Genomic DNA, 15,482 nt, shown 5'->3' with positions numbered 1-15,482 from the left:
CTACGGCACTTATTCTAATTGAGCAGCTTGGATGTGTACCATATACTCTACCCACAGCCCATACGTGCGAGTATGGGCTCACCAGTCAGTTCGCACACCACTAGGCTTCTTTTCTTGTCGAGCGAGTCTTCTCTGGTAGCTCAACTTTTGTCGGGCACCCATTAGAATTCGTAACCGTCACGGTAGCATTATGTAAAACATAACGATACTTTGACTGCCTAATGGATGTACGCGTCCGTACCCTCGTGAAGGAATAGAGGTATCCTTCTAATGCATGAGGTCCCAACATTTTTCCGTTTTCAACATTATTAAATATAACCCCGCTATCATTATTCGTGCATAACATATCATTTCTCATTTTTCAGTCTACATTCCATACATAATCCTGTTAGGATTATGTTTCATGCAATTTACCGTGATTTCACGTCATACATTTCATGCTGGTTACGTTCAAATATATCGTACAATCATGCCAGAATCATCTAGGAATATCATAACGTCACAAGCACAACACATCACATCATACTAAACAGCATACATTCATATTTCACAAGCTTACGTATTCAAGCATAACAGTCTAGCATACAATTTAATGACACGTGCAAATTCACGGGCATGTGCCAACATACAATGCGTAACCTACGACGGGTGAATCACTTACCTGGTTAGCTTAAGTTGTTGTCATGAATATATCCTTAATGAAAGTTCGGTTATGTCCTTTGAAATCAAAGTCAACCTATGTCATCAATTTCAACCCATTGTTCTTCTTTTGACGATGAACCACTCGGGTACAACAAGCTAAAGGGACCTCTATGCTTCGTCCCCGGTGCATAGGGAGTTTGAACTCTATAAAATTATTTCTTAATTTACATCGGTCTGTTGTTAAAAGTTTTGAAATGTTATATATCTGTCATTATATTTTTATTAAAAATCTTATTTTTCATGGTTACTGTTGTATAAAAAAGGTAGATAGAGTTATTAAGTTATTTTACTTTTTACTGCTATGTGTATTTACTTTTCTCTTCATATTTTGTTTATGGTTTTTAATTCCCTACTCTTCTTTTTTTGTTAATCTGTATTTACTCTGTTGCTTTTTAATTTTGTTCTCATTATTCTAAATTTCTAGTGGATCATGTTTCCAAATCTGTTCTTATCTCACTGTTTCTTTTTGTTCACAAATTTTTTTTGTTATTCTATTTTTAATTTATTCATTTGGCTACCGATATAAATTTAACTTAATATTACTAATCTGACTCTGATTTTCTAGAGAATTCATATAAATTATATAAATTATTAACATTTAATTTCTAACTCAAAGCTAAACCATTGTAATAATTTAATGAAGATCTAACTATAATTAACTGTGATTTCAAAAAAGAAATAGTATAAAAGAAAATGAAATTTAATATATACCTATCCCATCTATCTTCACCTAAATTTTCGGTGAATCTCAACTAGGTAAAGGTCGTTCTCTTTTTTTTTTTTCTGAAGTAAATCTGACAATTGTGGAAATAGATGGGAGGTTAGTGGAGAGGAGAGATAAATTGAGGAGAGATAATTGTGGGTAAAGGTCGTTCTCTTTTGTTTTTCTGTTTCTTTTTACTTCCTCGAGTAAGGATAATTTGAGGAGAGGTCATTGTGGGAATGGATGGTCAGTGGAGAGGAGTATGGAAAAGTTGTTTTTATTTATTTATTATTATTATTAATTGTTTTAATTTTTTTTTATATAACTATTTTTATTTGTTTATTTATCTGTTTATTTCATTAATTAATTAATTAATTATCATTTTTTTTTTGGGCTATTACAAATTGGATCATTGGAAAGGTCGTATCTCTCATACACATCAATACCATAACAACAACTAATTAATCGTAACTTAAAATTTTATAATACTTTAAAATTGAAATAAATGAAACCTCCTTGCATCGGAACATATTGGTACAATTTTATCATTTACCATGAAGTTTTTGTGACATAATTGAGACATTTTATTTCGTATCACATTAGAAAAAAAAAAAAAAAAATGATTAATATCATCAAGTTTAATGGTTAAAACTTTAAAAAATATTATGATTAATATATATGGGTACGAGTAGAACGGCCAAGAATATGAATACTGTGTTATTACAAAAAAAAAATAAAAAATGATGTCTTTCATGTCTACCAAGCGTCACGATCATACTTGTTCAAAGCGTGTTGTTTGTAACCGTATATCGAGTGTTCCAATTATGCTTGTTTAGGATGTGTTGTTCATGACTACATGTCCGTTCTAAACTCATTTTAGTTGCTTTCATGTTAGATAGACATTTACAATTATTGTTGTGTCAATACCGCTTATGATTGATCACTAAAATTATGACTACACCAATCAGGACTAAAATGCCCTAAATGTAATATAGGGGATGTGACTAGTTGTCAATTCTTATTACTTGGGTTATATACATCAAATTCACTGTTGTTGCTTACTTGTTTTTAGCTTATAACATTACTTTCTTTAAAATTGTTTTCGACGTATTTCCTTGTTCACATTTCTAAAACATTTCACTCAAATGTGACCCGAGACTCGAGTATACGTCGATATCATCTGCAAAATTCAAAGTTTTCACGTTTAACTGGGTTAGAACAAATAACGCACAATCGCTATCTTGCGGTATCCGATCACCCAAGAACTCCGATGTAGTACTTGTATTAGTGAAACTTCATTTTGACAAAAACAATAAAAGACAAAATTTTGTTGGAACTTAAAAGTATATATTTAAAATGCACGGGTTCAAATTTAAGGGAAAATGTTACCCGAGTTTTTTTTTTTTTTTTAATATCTGCACGTTGCTCTCTAGTGTTATCACAATTTGATTTTTAGAGTTTTCGAAGTACAGATTATGACTCGAAAATACAGTAAAAATTTTCACGAAATAAAAATAATACATTTAAAGCATAAGTGCTATATATATATATATATATATATATATATATATATATATATATATATATATATATATATATATATATATACAGGGTTTGTATACACCAAGCCTAGACACAAACAAAAAAATGGACTAAAAAATATTTTAAGACAAAAAAAGTTGGAGGCTAAGTGATTGATCTATGGTTCTCGATTTAAAGTCTGCTCCCATCTCTGACCGGCTCCTAGTTACCTGAAAAACATTGACAACATGAAGTGAGTACAAAGACTTAGTAAGTAATCTATTGTAGGTGATATGGAAATCAACCCAAGGGAAAGTATGGAACGAATTACCTTGATGATCAAGATCAAGAGTAAAGAAAACTCGTTTCTAAACTCGTGATTCGAATCACCTCACAAGAGGTGTGATCAATACCACTTGAATGACTCTACATGCAAGTTCTAAACACAAAAACTTGTAAAGAAAGTTTAGCTCTGAACAAAGTTAAAATAGAAATTATATTCTTAATTCCAAAATCTGATGTCTAATCAAAGAAAAGAAGTCTTTATATAGCCTTTACATACCTTAACCTATGTGATACATAACTCCAAAATTAAATGTGCTAGTAAATGAGAAATACCCCTAACCTCCGTATTAAAATGGCTAATTAATGGTGGAATATAGTAACCTATGTAGGTTAGAATATAACCTTAACTCCTATATTTAAAACTAGCTTAAATATGACAACAAATAGTTAAAACTATAATTAAATAATGCAAATAATAAAATGTGCTTATTAGTCCTCCTTGGACTATTTGATAAATTGAGCGGAGTTCATTAAATGCAACTTAAAGTGCATTTAATTCATCTCTGTCTTGGAGCTCAACTTTGCATAACATATAAGGGAGGTCTCCAACGTCTTCTAGAATTTCTTTTGATGAGCTCGCCATAGCTTGAATATAACTGTATAAGGTTTGTTGTAGCTTCTTGGCTCTCGTTCTTGTAATTGGACCTTGAGGTATGGAAATTCCTTGGTCGTGGTTCATATCATTCTCCCCCTCTTGAGAAGGATTCGTCCTCGAATCCAAGCCATCACCTACATTAAAAGGACTCAAATCAACAACATTCAAAGTTGCACTAACACCGTACTTACCTGGTAAATCAATTTTATAAGCATTGTCGTTGATGCGCTCAAGAACTTGAAAAGGTCCGTCTCCTCGTGGTAAAAGCTTAGATTTTCTTTGAGTAGGAAATCTTTATTTTCGGAAATGCACCCAAACCCAATCTCTTGGCTTGAAGATGACAATCTTACGTCCTTTATTAATTCGGGTGGCAACCTTGGAATTTTGTTTCTCAATTTGTTCTTTTACTTGCTTGTGCAGTTTATGAACAAACTCAACCTTGGCATTTGCATCAAAATTCACAAATTCTTTTGACGGTATAGGTAACAAGTCAATGGGGGTTAAAGGATTAAAGCCATAAACAATTTCAAAAGGTGTGCATTTAGTAGTGCTATGAACAACCCTATTATATGCAAATTCTATAAATGGCAAACAATCCTCCCAAGTCTTAAGATTCTTATCAATAATAGCCCTAAGCATAGTAGTCATGGTTCTGTTAACAACTTCAGTTTGTCCATCCGTTTGAGGATGACAAGTAGTTGAATATACGAGCTTAGTTCCTAACTTACCCCATAAAACACGCCAAAAGTGGCTTAAAAATTTGACATCACGATCACTAACGATGCTTTTAGGAATGCCATGCAATCGTACAACTTCCCTAAAGAACAGGTCTGCAATATGTTTTGCATCATCAGTTTTGTGACAAGGAATAAAATGAGCCATTTTACTAAATCGATCAACCACAACAAAGATGCTATCATAACCTTTCCTAGTCCTAGGTAAACCTAAAACAAAATCCATTGATATATCAATCCAAGGACCATTAGGAACTGGTAATGGGGAGTATAAACCATGTGGTTGAAGCCTAGACTTAGCTTGTTTACATGCTATGCAACGAGCACAAACTTTATGAACATCATGTCTCATTTTAGGCCAAAAAAAATGTTCAGACAGCATATCATAAGTTTTAGAAACTCCATGGTGTGCCATTAAACCACCTCCATGAGCTTCCCTCACAAGTAGCTCACGTATGGAACAAGATGGTATGCAAAGTTTGCCTTTTCGGAACAAAAATCCATCTAACAACAAGTAATTATCCACAATGAGTCCTTTTTCACAAGATTCAACAAAAGGAGCAAAGAACATGTCATGTTGATACAAATCCTTTATGTGTTCAAAACCCAACAACCTAGCATTCAAAGTATTGAGGAGGACATACCTTCGTGATAAAGCATCGGCAACAATGTTCTCCTTACCTTGTTTATATCTTATGACATAAGGGAATGTTTCAATAAATTCTAACCACTTAGCATGTCGTCTGTTGAGTTTATTTTGTACTCTCAAATGCTTTAAACTTTCATGATCCGTATGAATAATGAACTCCTTAGGCCAAAGATAATGTTGCCAGGTTTGCAATGCACGAACCAAAGCATAAAGCTCTTTGTCATAAGTTGGATACCTCAAAGATGCACCAGTCAACTTCTCACTAAAGAACATTAAAGGTCTTTGATTTTGCATTAATACAGCACCTATCCCTACTCCACTTGCATCACATTCAATTTCAAAAGTAGACTCAAAATTAGGTAATGCAAGCAAAGGAGCAGAACTCAATTTTTCTTTCAAAGTATTAAAAGCAAGTTCTTGATCTTTTTCCCATATAAAGGATACATTTTTCTTAACAAGTTCATTCAAGGGTGAAGCAATTGTACTAAAATTCTTAATGAACCTACGGTAGAAACTTGCAAGACCATGAAAACTTCTTACCTCACTTACATTTTTAGGTGTAGGCCACTCTTTTATAGCCTTCACTTTCTCCTCATCAACCTCAACACCATTAGATGAAACTACAAACCCAAGAAAGTTAACTTTTTCCATGCAAAAGCTACATTTCTTTAAATTTACATACAAACATTCATTTCTTAAAGTAGTCAAAACATTGCGTACATGGGTAATATGATCATCTAAAGATTTAGAGTAAACAAGGATGTCATCAAAATAAACAACCACAAACTTACCTAAGTATTCTCGTAAGACATGGTTCATTAGTCTCATGAATGTACTAGGTGCATTAGTTAATCCAAAAGGCATAACCAACCATTCATAAAGACCATACTTGGTTTTAAAAGCTGTTTTCCACTCATCCCCAATATGCATGCGAATTTGATGATAACCCGATTTTAAATCAATCTTAGTAAAAAGACTACATCCATGCAATTCATCAAGCATATCATCTAATCTAGGAATTGGATGCCTATACTTTATAGTTATCTTGTTTATAGCCCTACAATCAACACACATACGCCAAGAACCATCTTTCTTAGGTACAAGAATAACTGGAACAGAACAAGGACTCAAACTTTCACGTACATACCCTTTAGCAAGGAGTTCACTTACTTGCCTTTGTATCTCTTCAGCCTCCTTTGGATTAGTCCTATATGCTGGTCGGTTTGGAATGGGCGCGCCAGGAATGAAGTCAATCTTGTGTTCAATCCCTCTAAGTGGTGGCAAACTACTAGGCATCTCCTCAGAAAATAAATCTTCAAACTCTTGCAAAAGCACAACAAAATCACTAGGCAAAGAAGGGTTAAGCATGTTAGTAAAGTAACAAGACCCCTTGCACATAAGTACAAGAATAGTCTGGTTAGAGAGCAAAACATTCCTAGCCTCACTTGATCTAACATACAAGCTTACTGATTTGGCTTTTCTCTCTTTTTTTTCTCTAGGCTGAGTGTTACTCTCTTGCTTTTCACTCAAGCTCATTTTTTCACTTGATTCTTTTTCAATCTCTGCTTTTGCATCAGCCTCTTGCCTTTTCTTTTCAAGTTTGCAATGATCAATAAATACATCTTTTGGAGACAATGGAACAAGAGTAGTTTTTCTACCATTGTGAGTAAAAGAGTATCGATTTGCATACCCATCATACATTACCCGACGATCAAATTGCCATGGCCTCCCCAGTAGTAAATCTCCAACATGCATGGATACAACATCACATAAAACATCATCAACATATTTTCCAATAGTAAATGAAACAAGAGTTTGTTGAGTTACCCGTACTTCCCCACAATCATTCAACCATTGAAGCTTGTAGGGTCTTGGATGTGGTTGTGTCTTCAAATTAAGTCTTTTGACCAGAATGGAACTCACAACATTGGTGCAACTACCGCTATCAATGACAACACTACAAGGTACAGATTGAACAAGACAACGAGTTTGAAACAAGTTCTCTCTTTGGTCTAGGCCGTCCTCCTTAATGTGGGTGTTTAGAGCTCGTCGAGTAACCAAAGATATATGTGTAGGGTCCTCTTCGCTAAACTCCTCACTCTCATCAGTTTCCTCATTTATGTCGTCATGTGCCTCGTCATCCGTAACAATTTCTCCCTCCTTGATGGTCATAATTCTTGCATTTGGGCAATCTCTACTATAGTGTCCTACCCCTTGACATCTCCAACACTTTAAATCCCTATTTCGAACATTAGACTTTTCTACTTTTTCTTTCCCTGTTCTAGAACTCTCCCCTTTCTCAAATTTAGCTTGAGGCTTCTCATTAATCTCTGGATTTCTATGCTTATAATCAATGTTCTTACTATCCTTTTTCCATGTAGAAGTAGAATTGGGAAAAGTTTTAGAAGAATACCGTTGAGATCTTCTTTGGATTTGCCTCTCGATCTTAATTGCAATGTGCAACAACTCCTCAATATTAGAATAAGGCTGTAAATCAGTCTTGTCTGCAATCTCTGTGTTTAACCCATTAAGAAACCGCGCCATGAGAGCCTCCATGTCCTCATCGAGATCAAGTCGATCCATCAATGTATCCATCTCCTTGTAATAATCTTCCACAGACTTGCGTCCTTGTTTCAATGCTTGAAGCTTTTGCGCCATGTCCCGTTGAAAATATTGTGGAACAAAACGCTTCCTCATGGACTCTTTGAACTCGTACCATGAATCAATTGGTGCTTCAAGGTTTCTTCTCCTACTTGACATCAATTTATCCCACCAAATTTGAGCATATTGTTTGAATTGAGCAATGCATAACAGTACCTTCTTTTTATCACTAAAATTATGACAGTTGAACACCGACTCCACCGTTTTCTCCCATTGAAGGTACTCCTCTGGATCGGTTTTGCCATAAAACTTGGGAAGTTTTAATTTGATGCTCCCCACGTTACGATCAATTCTATCATCATAAGGAACTCGTTGTTGTAAATTATGATACCTTCTTCCATGGTCTCGCCCTCGCATCAAGCCATGACCAACCGCATGTGGATTATCCTCGTGGTGATCAGAATTGTCGCCCTCATATGTATCGGTTGAGGGCGTAGGTTGTGGAATCCTCTGTCGTGCTTGATTTTGAATCTCCAATCTTCCTATTCGATCAGTCAACTCTTCTATTCCTCGAATTAGTCTTTCCATGGTTCGTTGTTGTGCTTCTCTCAATCGTGCATCAGTAATGTTAGTATTGTCGTCTGGATTTTCCATGCTACAAAAGAAAGGTAAAAGAAAAGAAAAGGACCTCACAAGCGCTCCCTCACGTGTATTCACTCGTAAATGTAGTTCACTCGTGTTTAGCACTCAACACTCGAATCAATGTGTCACTCCCTTACAAACTCACCCTCACAATTGAGCACACACAAATCACACTCCAAAAAACAAATTGGGATGTGAGACAAGCTATGTTATAGAGCTAAGTGCAATTCAATGTGAATAGACAGCACACTCAATACATAAACAAGGGTATTGAAGGAGCAATCCGAATAACGACAAAGAAACGAATTACAGAAAGAAAATGATTAAGGACTAATTTAGACGTAGGAACATATGAGAGTTACATATAATAATCAAGAGGAAAAAAGAAAGACATTTAACATCAATATGCTTTCTTTCTTTCAATGGTTTTTTTTTTCTTCTTATTCGCAAAATCTAATCAATTTACCAACAAGAAAATTGATTTAGAAGATCTTAAAGAAGAATATAGTGTTGATAAGATCGAGATCTAACACTTTAAAGAACAGAAAAAAAAAAATATTTTTTTTTTTTTGTTATATATTTTTGTGATAGAATATGAACATTCTACACAAACTGAGAAAAAAAAAATAATAAGAGAATTAAAAGAGATAAGCGCAATGAAACATATATCCGATCTTGAGCCTAAAGCTCTGATACCAAAATGATATGGAAATCAACCCAAGGGAAAGTATGGAACGGATTACCTTGATGATCAAGATCAAGAGTAAAGAAAACTCGTTTCTAAACTCGTGATTCGAATCACTCCACAAGAGGTTTGATCAATACCACTTGAATGACTCTACATGCAAGTTCTAAACACAAGAATTTGCAAAGAAAGTTTAGCTCTCAACAAAGCTAAAATAGAAATTCTATTCTTAATTCCAAAATCTGATGTCTAATCAAAGAAAAGAAGGCTTTATATAGCCTTTACAAACCTTAACCCATGTGATACATAACTCCAAAATTAAATGGGCTAGTAAATAAGAAATACCCCTAACCTCCATATTAAAATGGCTAGTTAATGGTGGAATATAGTAACCTAGGTGGGTTTCAATATAACCTTAACTCCTATATTTAAAACTAGCTTAAATATAACAACAAATAGTTAAACTATAATTAAATAATGCAAATAATAAAATGTGCTTATTAGTCATCCTTGGATTATTTGATAAATTCAGCTGAGTTCATTAAATGCAACTTAAAGTGCATTTAATTCATCTCTGTCTTGAAGCTCAACTTTGCATAACGTATAAGGGAGGTCTCCAACTTCTTCTAGAATTTCTTTTGATGAGCTCGTCATAGCTTGAATATAACTGTATAAGGTTTGTTGTAGCTTCTTGGCTCTCGTCCTTGTAATTTGACCTTGAGGTATGGAAATTCCTTGGTCGTGGTTCATATCAGTAGGCTTTTGATCATGTCCTTGAACTAGAGTACTATACCTTTTTGAGTATTCAAGAACCTAGCATTTAACTTAGCTTGGTTCATGACATATGGTCGACTTGAAAGCTACCCCTAAAGTGACTATAGATTACTCCTCATGAAAGATCGATGAGGTCGCATGATTGGTGCAATACATGGTCATAACATCCTCCTAATAAAACCTAATGCAAGACATCTCATCTAGACAAGGGAAACATGAGGCCCATCATGACATCGTACTCATAAGGCATGGTGTTGGGCATCCCACCTAGAAGAGAAATCATGAGTCTCGTAAAATACCGTATGATGGGAGGTCATGGTCACTTAGGGTATAGCAGCATAGTACCTAACAAGCTTAAACATCATGATTTTAGAGCATGGGGTGTGTAGAGTATGAGTTTGCATAGTCCTAGGGTGTGTTCTCGGTGCATGAGTCTTCTAGTGTACCCTATTCATGGTAACCCTAAAGTAACATAAGTATTTTGAGTATCATAAGGACGTCTTAAAGATAGTATGACCAAAGATAATACTTAAATTCTTAAATAATCCTCCATCTTAGTTAATAGGGACAATATGGTAATTTTCTACCTAAAGTCTCAAATGTCGTCCATGGTCAAAAAAAAATATTATTCCTTTGAAATTTATAATTTGGGGTCACGTATAAAGTTTCAAGGCATTCGGAGGTCATTAGGGTTGTGAACCGTAGGTAGTACGTTTTAGGGGCATTATAGTCATTTTACACCATTACTTGCTTTAGCTACTCAAACTTATTCAATGACCACCAAATTTCATATATATCCTTTTATACTTGGCATTAAAATTTTATGAGTAGCGGAGTTTATTTATTGAATTATTTTAATGTTACTTGAATACCAAATAAAACACTCAATTTAGGTTCTTAACTCACTATTCTTAATCTATTTATTTCATATTCATATAGTCCTTAATTAATTTAAGGTTTATTTCAAATTTCAAACAATTTCTAAGTATTTCTTAAGAAAACACGGGTTGGCTACTTACTTTTAGTCGATGTTTGGGGCTCGGTTCTCAAGCTTTTGATACCCAAATTACTTCAAATTTTCTTTGACAGACTCCTTGGAATGTTTAGCTTCTAGAACCATTGAAAACTTTATGAGAATCGATCTGTAAGAGGTTCAATTTTGGGTAGATTGAACGAGCCGTGTCATTGTCATCTTCCTCCCTAGGGGGAATAAGACGTGCATGCCATCAGCGCCAATGTTTGAAAATGATGGTCCACAACTTGTTCTAGAATATTATTTTCCCTTTATTCCTTCATGAAAATTAAAGATCATCAATGAAGAGTTAGAGACTGATATCTTACCTTGGTGTTGAGTTATAGCCCCGCAAAGTTGACAAAAAAAACTAAAATTCTCGCCAAGTGAATCCATAACCACTAATTATTGGTTAGAGTGATTGAGACACTTTTACGCCAAGATTTCTTCACATAATTTCCGTAACACCCTAAATTTCTACTTATCTAGAGTTGCTACCGTCGTCATCATCTATACTCATATACAGAATTAAACATTTAAAACTTCCTCTTAAACATAAACTCCATCTTAAAACACTATCATGGACTTACGTGTTCGAAAACATCTTTTAAATGACACAATGAAATACTAAATAAAATAAATAAACATTAAAATTAAAAACATCCTATTCAAACCTAAGTCAAAAGTAAGTCCAACTATTCTATGCATGTGTCATAGTCTAGAACTGTGATGCCGTCATCGGCCTTACAAAAACACTCAGTAAGTGAATACAATGCAACTCGTGATCTAGAGACCTATCATTTAAAAACTATCATACAGGTGGCCTCCAACCCGAAGGAGGTGCTGCCATGGCTATGGAATTCCATCGGGCCATATCCACTTAAGAGTATGTTTGAAAGTTTCAAGTTTTGTTTGTAGGGCCTTGTGGGCAATTCATCTCCACAGAGAAGAGGGCCTGTTTGAAACGAAGTAGCTATCGGCATCGGTTGGGCTTGGGCCTGGATCCACCTGCCTCAAAGCCTGCTACTAATATGCTTATATTATATTATATTATATGCATTGGAGTATATCGGGAAGGCATTAGTTTATTATTATTTATTTATTTATTATTTATGGCTGTGAGTCAACCGATAAATAATATTTCTATTTATAGCAACTTCATCCGCTACTTCAACCGTGTAAATATTCACTTTCGAAGCTCCATATGGTTCTTCTTCAATCAACTTGTAACACATGAAATAAAAGATGAACCGAGCCTATCCAATTTTGTAGATGAAGAATGAATGTTTTGTTGAATCTTCTTGGCTTTGGATCGTGTAATAGGTTCAACTAGAACATTTGGAAAACTATGATCGTTATCAAATCTTTCCATAATTATTGATTAAACCAAGACATTTCAATCATACAATATGAACTTGAAGGAAGCTGTGAAGAATGTTGTTCAAATTACCACAAGATAAAGTTAAGTTCTATTACCCTAAGATAAAGTTTACTTTATGACCATAATTAGCCCGTATGTAAATATTGTTAGATGAATGGTTCTGATACCATATTAGATGAACACGACTCTCCACAATGGTATGATATTGTCCACTTTGAGCATAAGCTCTCATGACTTTGCTTTGGACTTTCTCAAAAGGACTCACTCCAATAGAGAGAGTATTTCTTGATTATAAACCCATGATTATTCCCTAAATTAGCTGACGTGAGACTTTTATCCAACACCTCCCTTCGAACAAAGTACGTCTCCCCTTAATCGAGGCTTGACTTCTTTTTCTTTTGGAGTTTTTGTCATTTTTTACTATGCATTCGAGGAGCCTTGACTCCTTCTTCTTTTGGAGTTCTTTGTTCGACATTTGAGAATTCTATTGACATGACTAAGTGTAGGGCATAACTCTGATACCATGAGAATATTTGCTTAATCCACCACACCTAAATGGTGTTGAAAGTTCTCTATTTATAATCAAATAAATTAAAGGATATGGAAATAGTAATAAATGGAAACATACCTTATGGTAAGAAGACAATATTTAGATATTTGCCTATAATAAATATATCAAATATGATATATATGGTAAACTATAATTTAATATTAAATATCCTAAACACCCTCCCATAAGCTGAGCATCGGATTTGAACGAACGTGACACTTGGATCTGAAAATTTTAAAGAGAGGTCGAGAAACACTTTTCGTGAAGATGTCGACAACCTGGTTCGGAGGAGACGTAGAGAAACACTTTCTTGGCCATCGATAACTGTAAAGGGATCGTCGCTCAGCGACGATGCTGCCTTGGCTTCAACGAGAATATGTCTTACCCATGAAGAGGGATTGTCGCTCAGTGACGATGCTGCCTTGGCTCTGGTGAGAATATGTCTCTCCCAAGAAGTAGAAGGGGAAACCTAGAGCAAGGGACAAAGACAATGTTGAAGTCGGAAGAGTCGCCACAATGGGCGAAGGAGCCAATTTTGGCGAGAAGGGCGGCAACAACTTGGTTGGCGAAGAGGCCAATGCGGCGCCTAGATTCTAAAGGTAAATCTCTGCAGAAGGTCGATGGGCTTTTCGAGATTCCGTATATTTCCGAAGAGAAAGCTGAGGAATCGAGGTCAAAAGGTGGAGCCGAAGAGTAATCAATCGGCTGCCGCATGGAGACTGCCCTTGCGGCGTCAACGCCAGGGGTGGTGGAGAAGAAGACAAGTAGGGGATTCAGAAGCCATTGGAAATAAAGGGTCGGGGTTGCTAACCCGAAAGGGCTCTGATACTATGTTAGATGGACACGACTCTCCACAATAGTATGATATTGTCCACTTTGAGCATAAACTTTCATGGATTTGCTTTAGGCTTTCCGAAAAAGCGTGATGAGAGTATTCCTTGATTATAAACCCATGACTATTCCCTAAATTAGGGAATGTGGGACTTTTATCTAACAAATATAACCTAAAATTAATAGTCTTAAAATACAAAATACACTAATATGAAATACCATAAATCTAAATTTTAATAATCCATCATAAATTTGTAACCATAATAAATGAAGTTGCATTTGAAGTATCTTGAAATATAACATAATATGAAATTGATTGCAACTTGAGTTGAACTTTAATAGAACTTGACTTTATGTTGAGGTAATAGATTTTCACTTTATCTTGGGATAATTTGAGCAACATTCTTCACAACTTTCTTCAAGTTCATATTGTATGATTGAGAGGCCTTGATTCACGGCAGTTAGGACCGTGTTGAAAAAACACAGCCAATTGAGGAGGAGATATACCTAAGAGCCTCAACCAAGGAACACCACTCTATGGGTAAGAAAATCGACTTGTGTTGGACTGACACTTAGAACTCTTGGTGGTTTAGGTTCGTGACCAAAGGAGGAGGTCGAACGTTCGACAGTTTGTGGGTAAATTTTAGTAAACCCGAGACCTTCCACGACAAATATCTTCGTCATTTCCCCACACGTTTTCACAAATTTGGGCTCATCGTGTTTGTCTCAAGCATTTCTCCAACCTCTCAGAAGAAGTCGATGAGATGGGGTAGGTGAAGACTGGTTCACTTGGATCGGTTCAACCTAGCTTGTTTGGATCGGCATGACCAGTCTAATCGAACTGAATTTCTCTATTTTGCATCAATTGTCATTTTTCACTTCGAATTGGTCCATTTTGATCTAATTTTCGTCATAAACTCAATGGTGAGCTAAGTCTAGAAATTATGATTTAATGATGGTTTAGCTGGAGTGTATATTTTAGATTTTTTGTTATGCAACCTTTGAATTTGATTGATTTTAAATGCTTTGTTATAACTATGGTATGTTATGATTGACTGTCCCTTTCTCGATATGCATGTATGTTGTGCGAATATGTGTGATTTATGATTTAATGTTGCTTGTGTCCTTATAAGCTGTTAGGAGGGTGGAATACCTATGTATGCTCTGATTGATGTTTGGACTAGATATTATGTGACCTAAAAGATATGTATGACTTGTTAGTGAGTATTACCCTATATTTTATCTCTCCTTTGTCCTTAGCCACATTTAAGGTCCATTATGACAACATGGGTCGGCTAGGTCTATGTAAGGATAATTGGGGTGCAACACTTAATTGTGAATTCACCTTGGATGGGGAAGGACTACTAAGCATACAAGAATGGGACGTCACCCACTTAAGACCTATGACTGACTAGACAGTACTATTGAGGGAGCTGTGATTGTACTAACTAGAAAATATGTTGTAAGGATTCGAATTTTTGTTTTATTTATTTTAGATTTTATGCTAAGATTTTATTTTTGCTGCCAAAACGAAAAATATTATGCTGCATTTATTGTCGCTGGAAAAGGTATGATTTCTAGCAAGGAAATTACTGCCTTAATGGAAAAGTCTTAAAGACCTTTTATATTCCCATATACAACTCTCCTCCTTCCTTGGAAACAACTTTTGCTCTTCAAATGTTTAGGGTTTTCGAGGGTGTCTGAGAGTACGGAAAAATCGAGAGGGTTAGCCAGGAAAAACGTGTGAGGTGGTTCGC

The sequence above is a fragment of the Cucurbita pepo genome, unplaced genomic scaffold, assembly GCF_002806865.2.
Source record: "Cucurbita pepo subsp. pepo cultivar mu-cu-16 unplaced genomic scaffold, ASM280686v2 Cp4.1_scaffold000109, whole genome shotgun sequence".
NCBI lineage: Eukaryota > Viridiplantae > Streptophyta > Magnoliopsida > Cucurbitales > Cucurbitaceae > Cucurbita > Cucurbita pepo.
The sequence above is the reverse complement of the archived record's forward strand: the minus strand, read 5'-3'. Positions refer to the sequence as shown.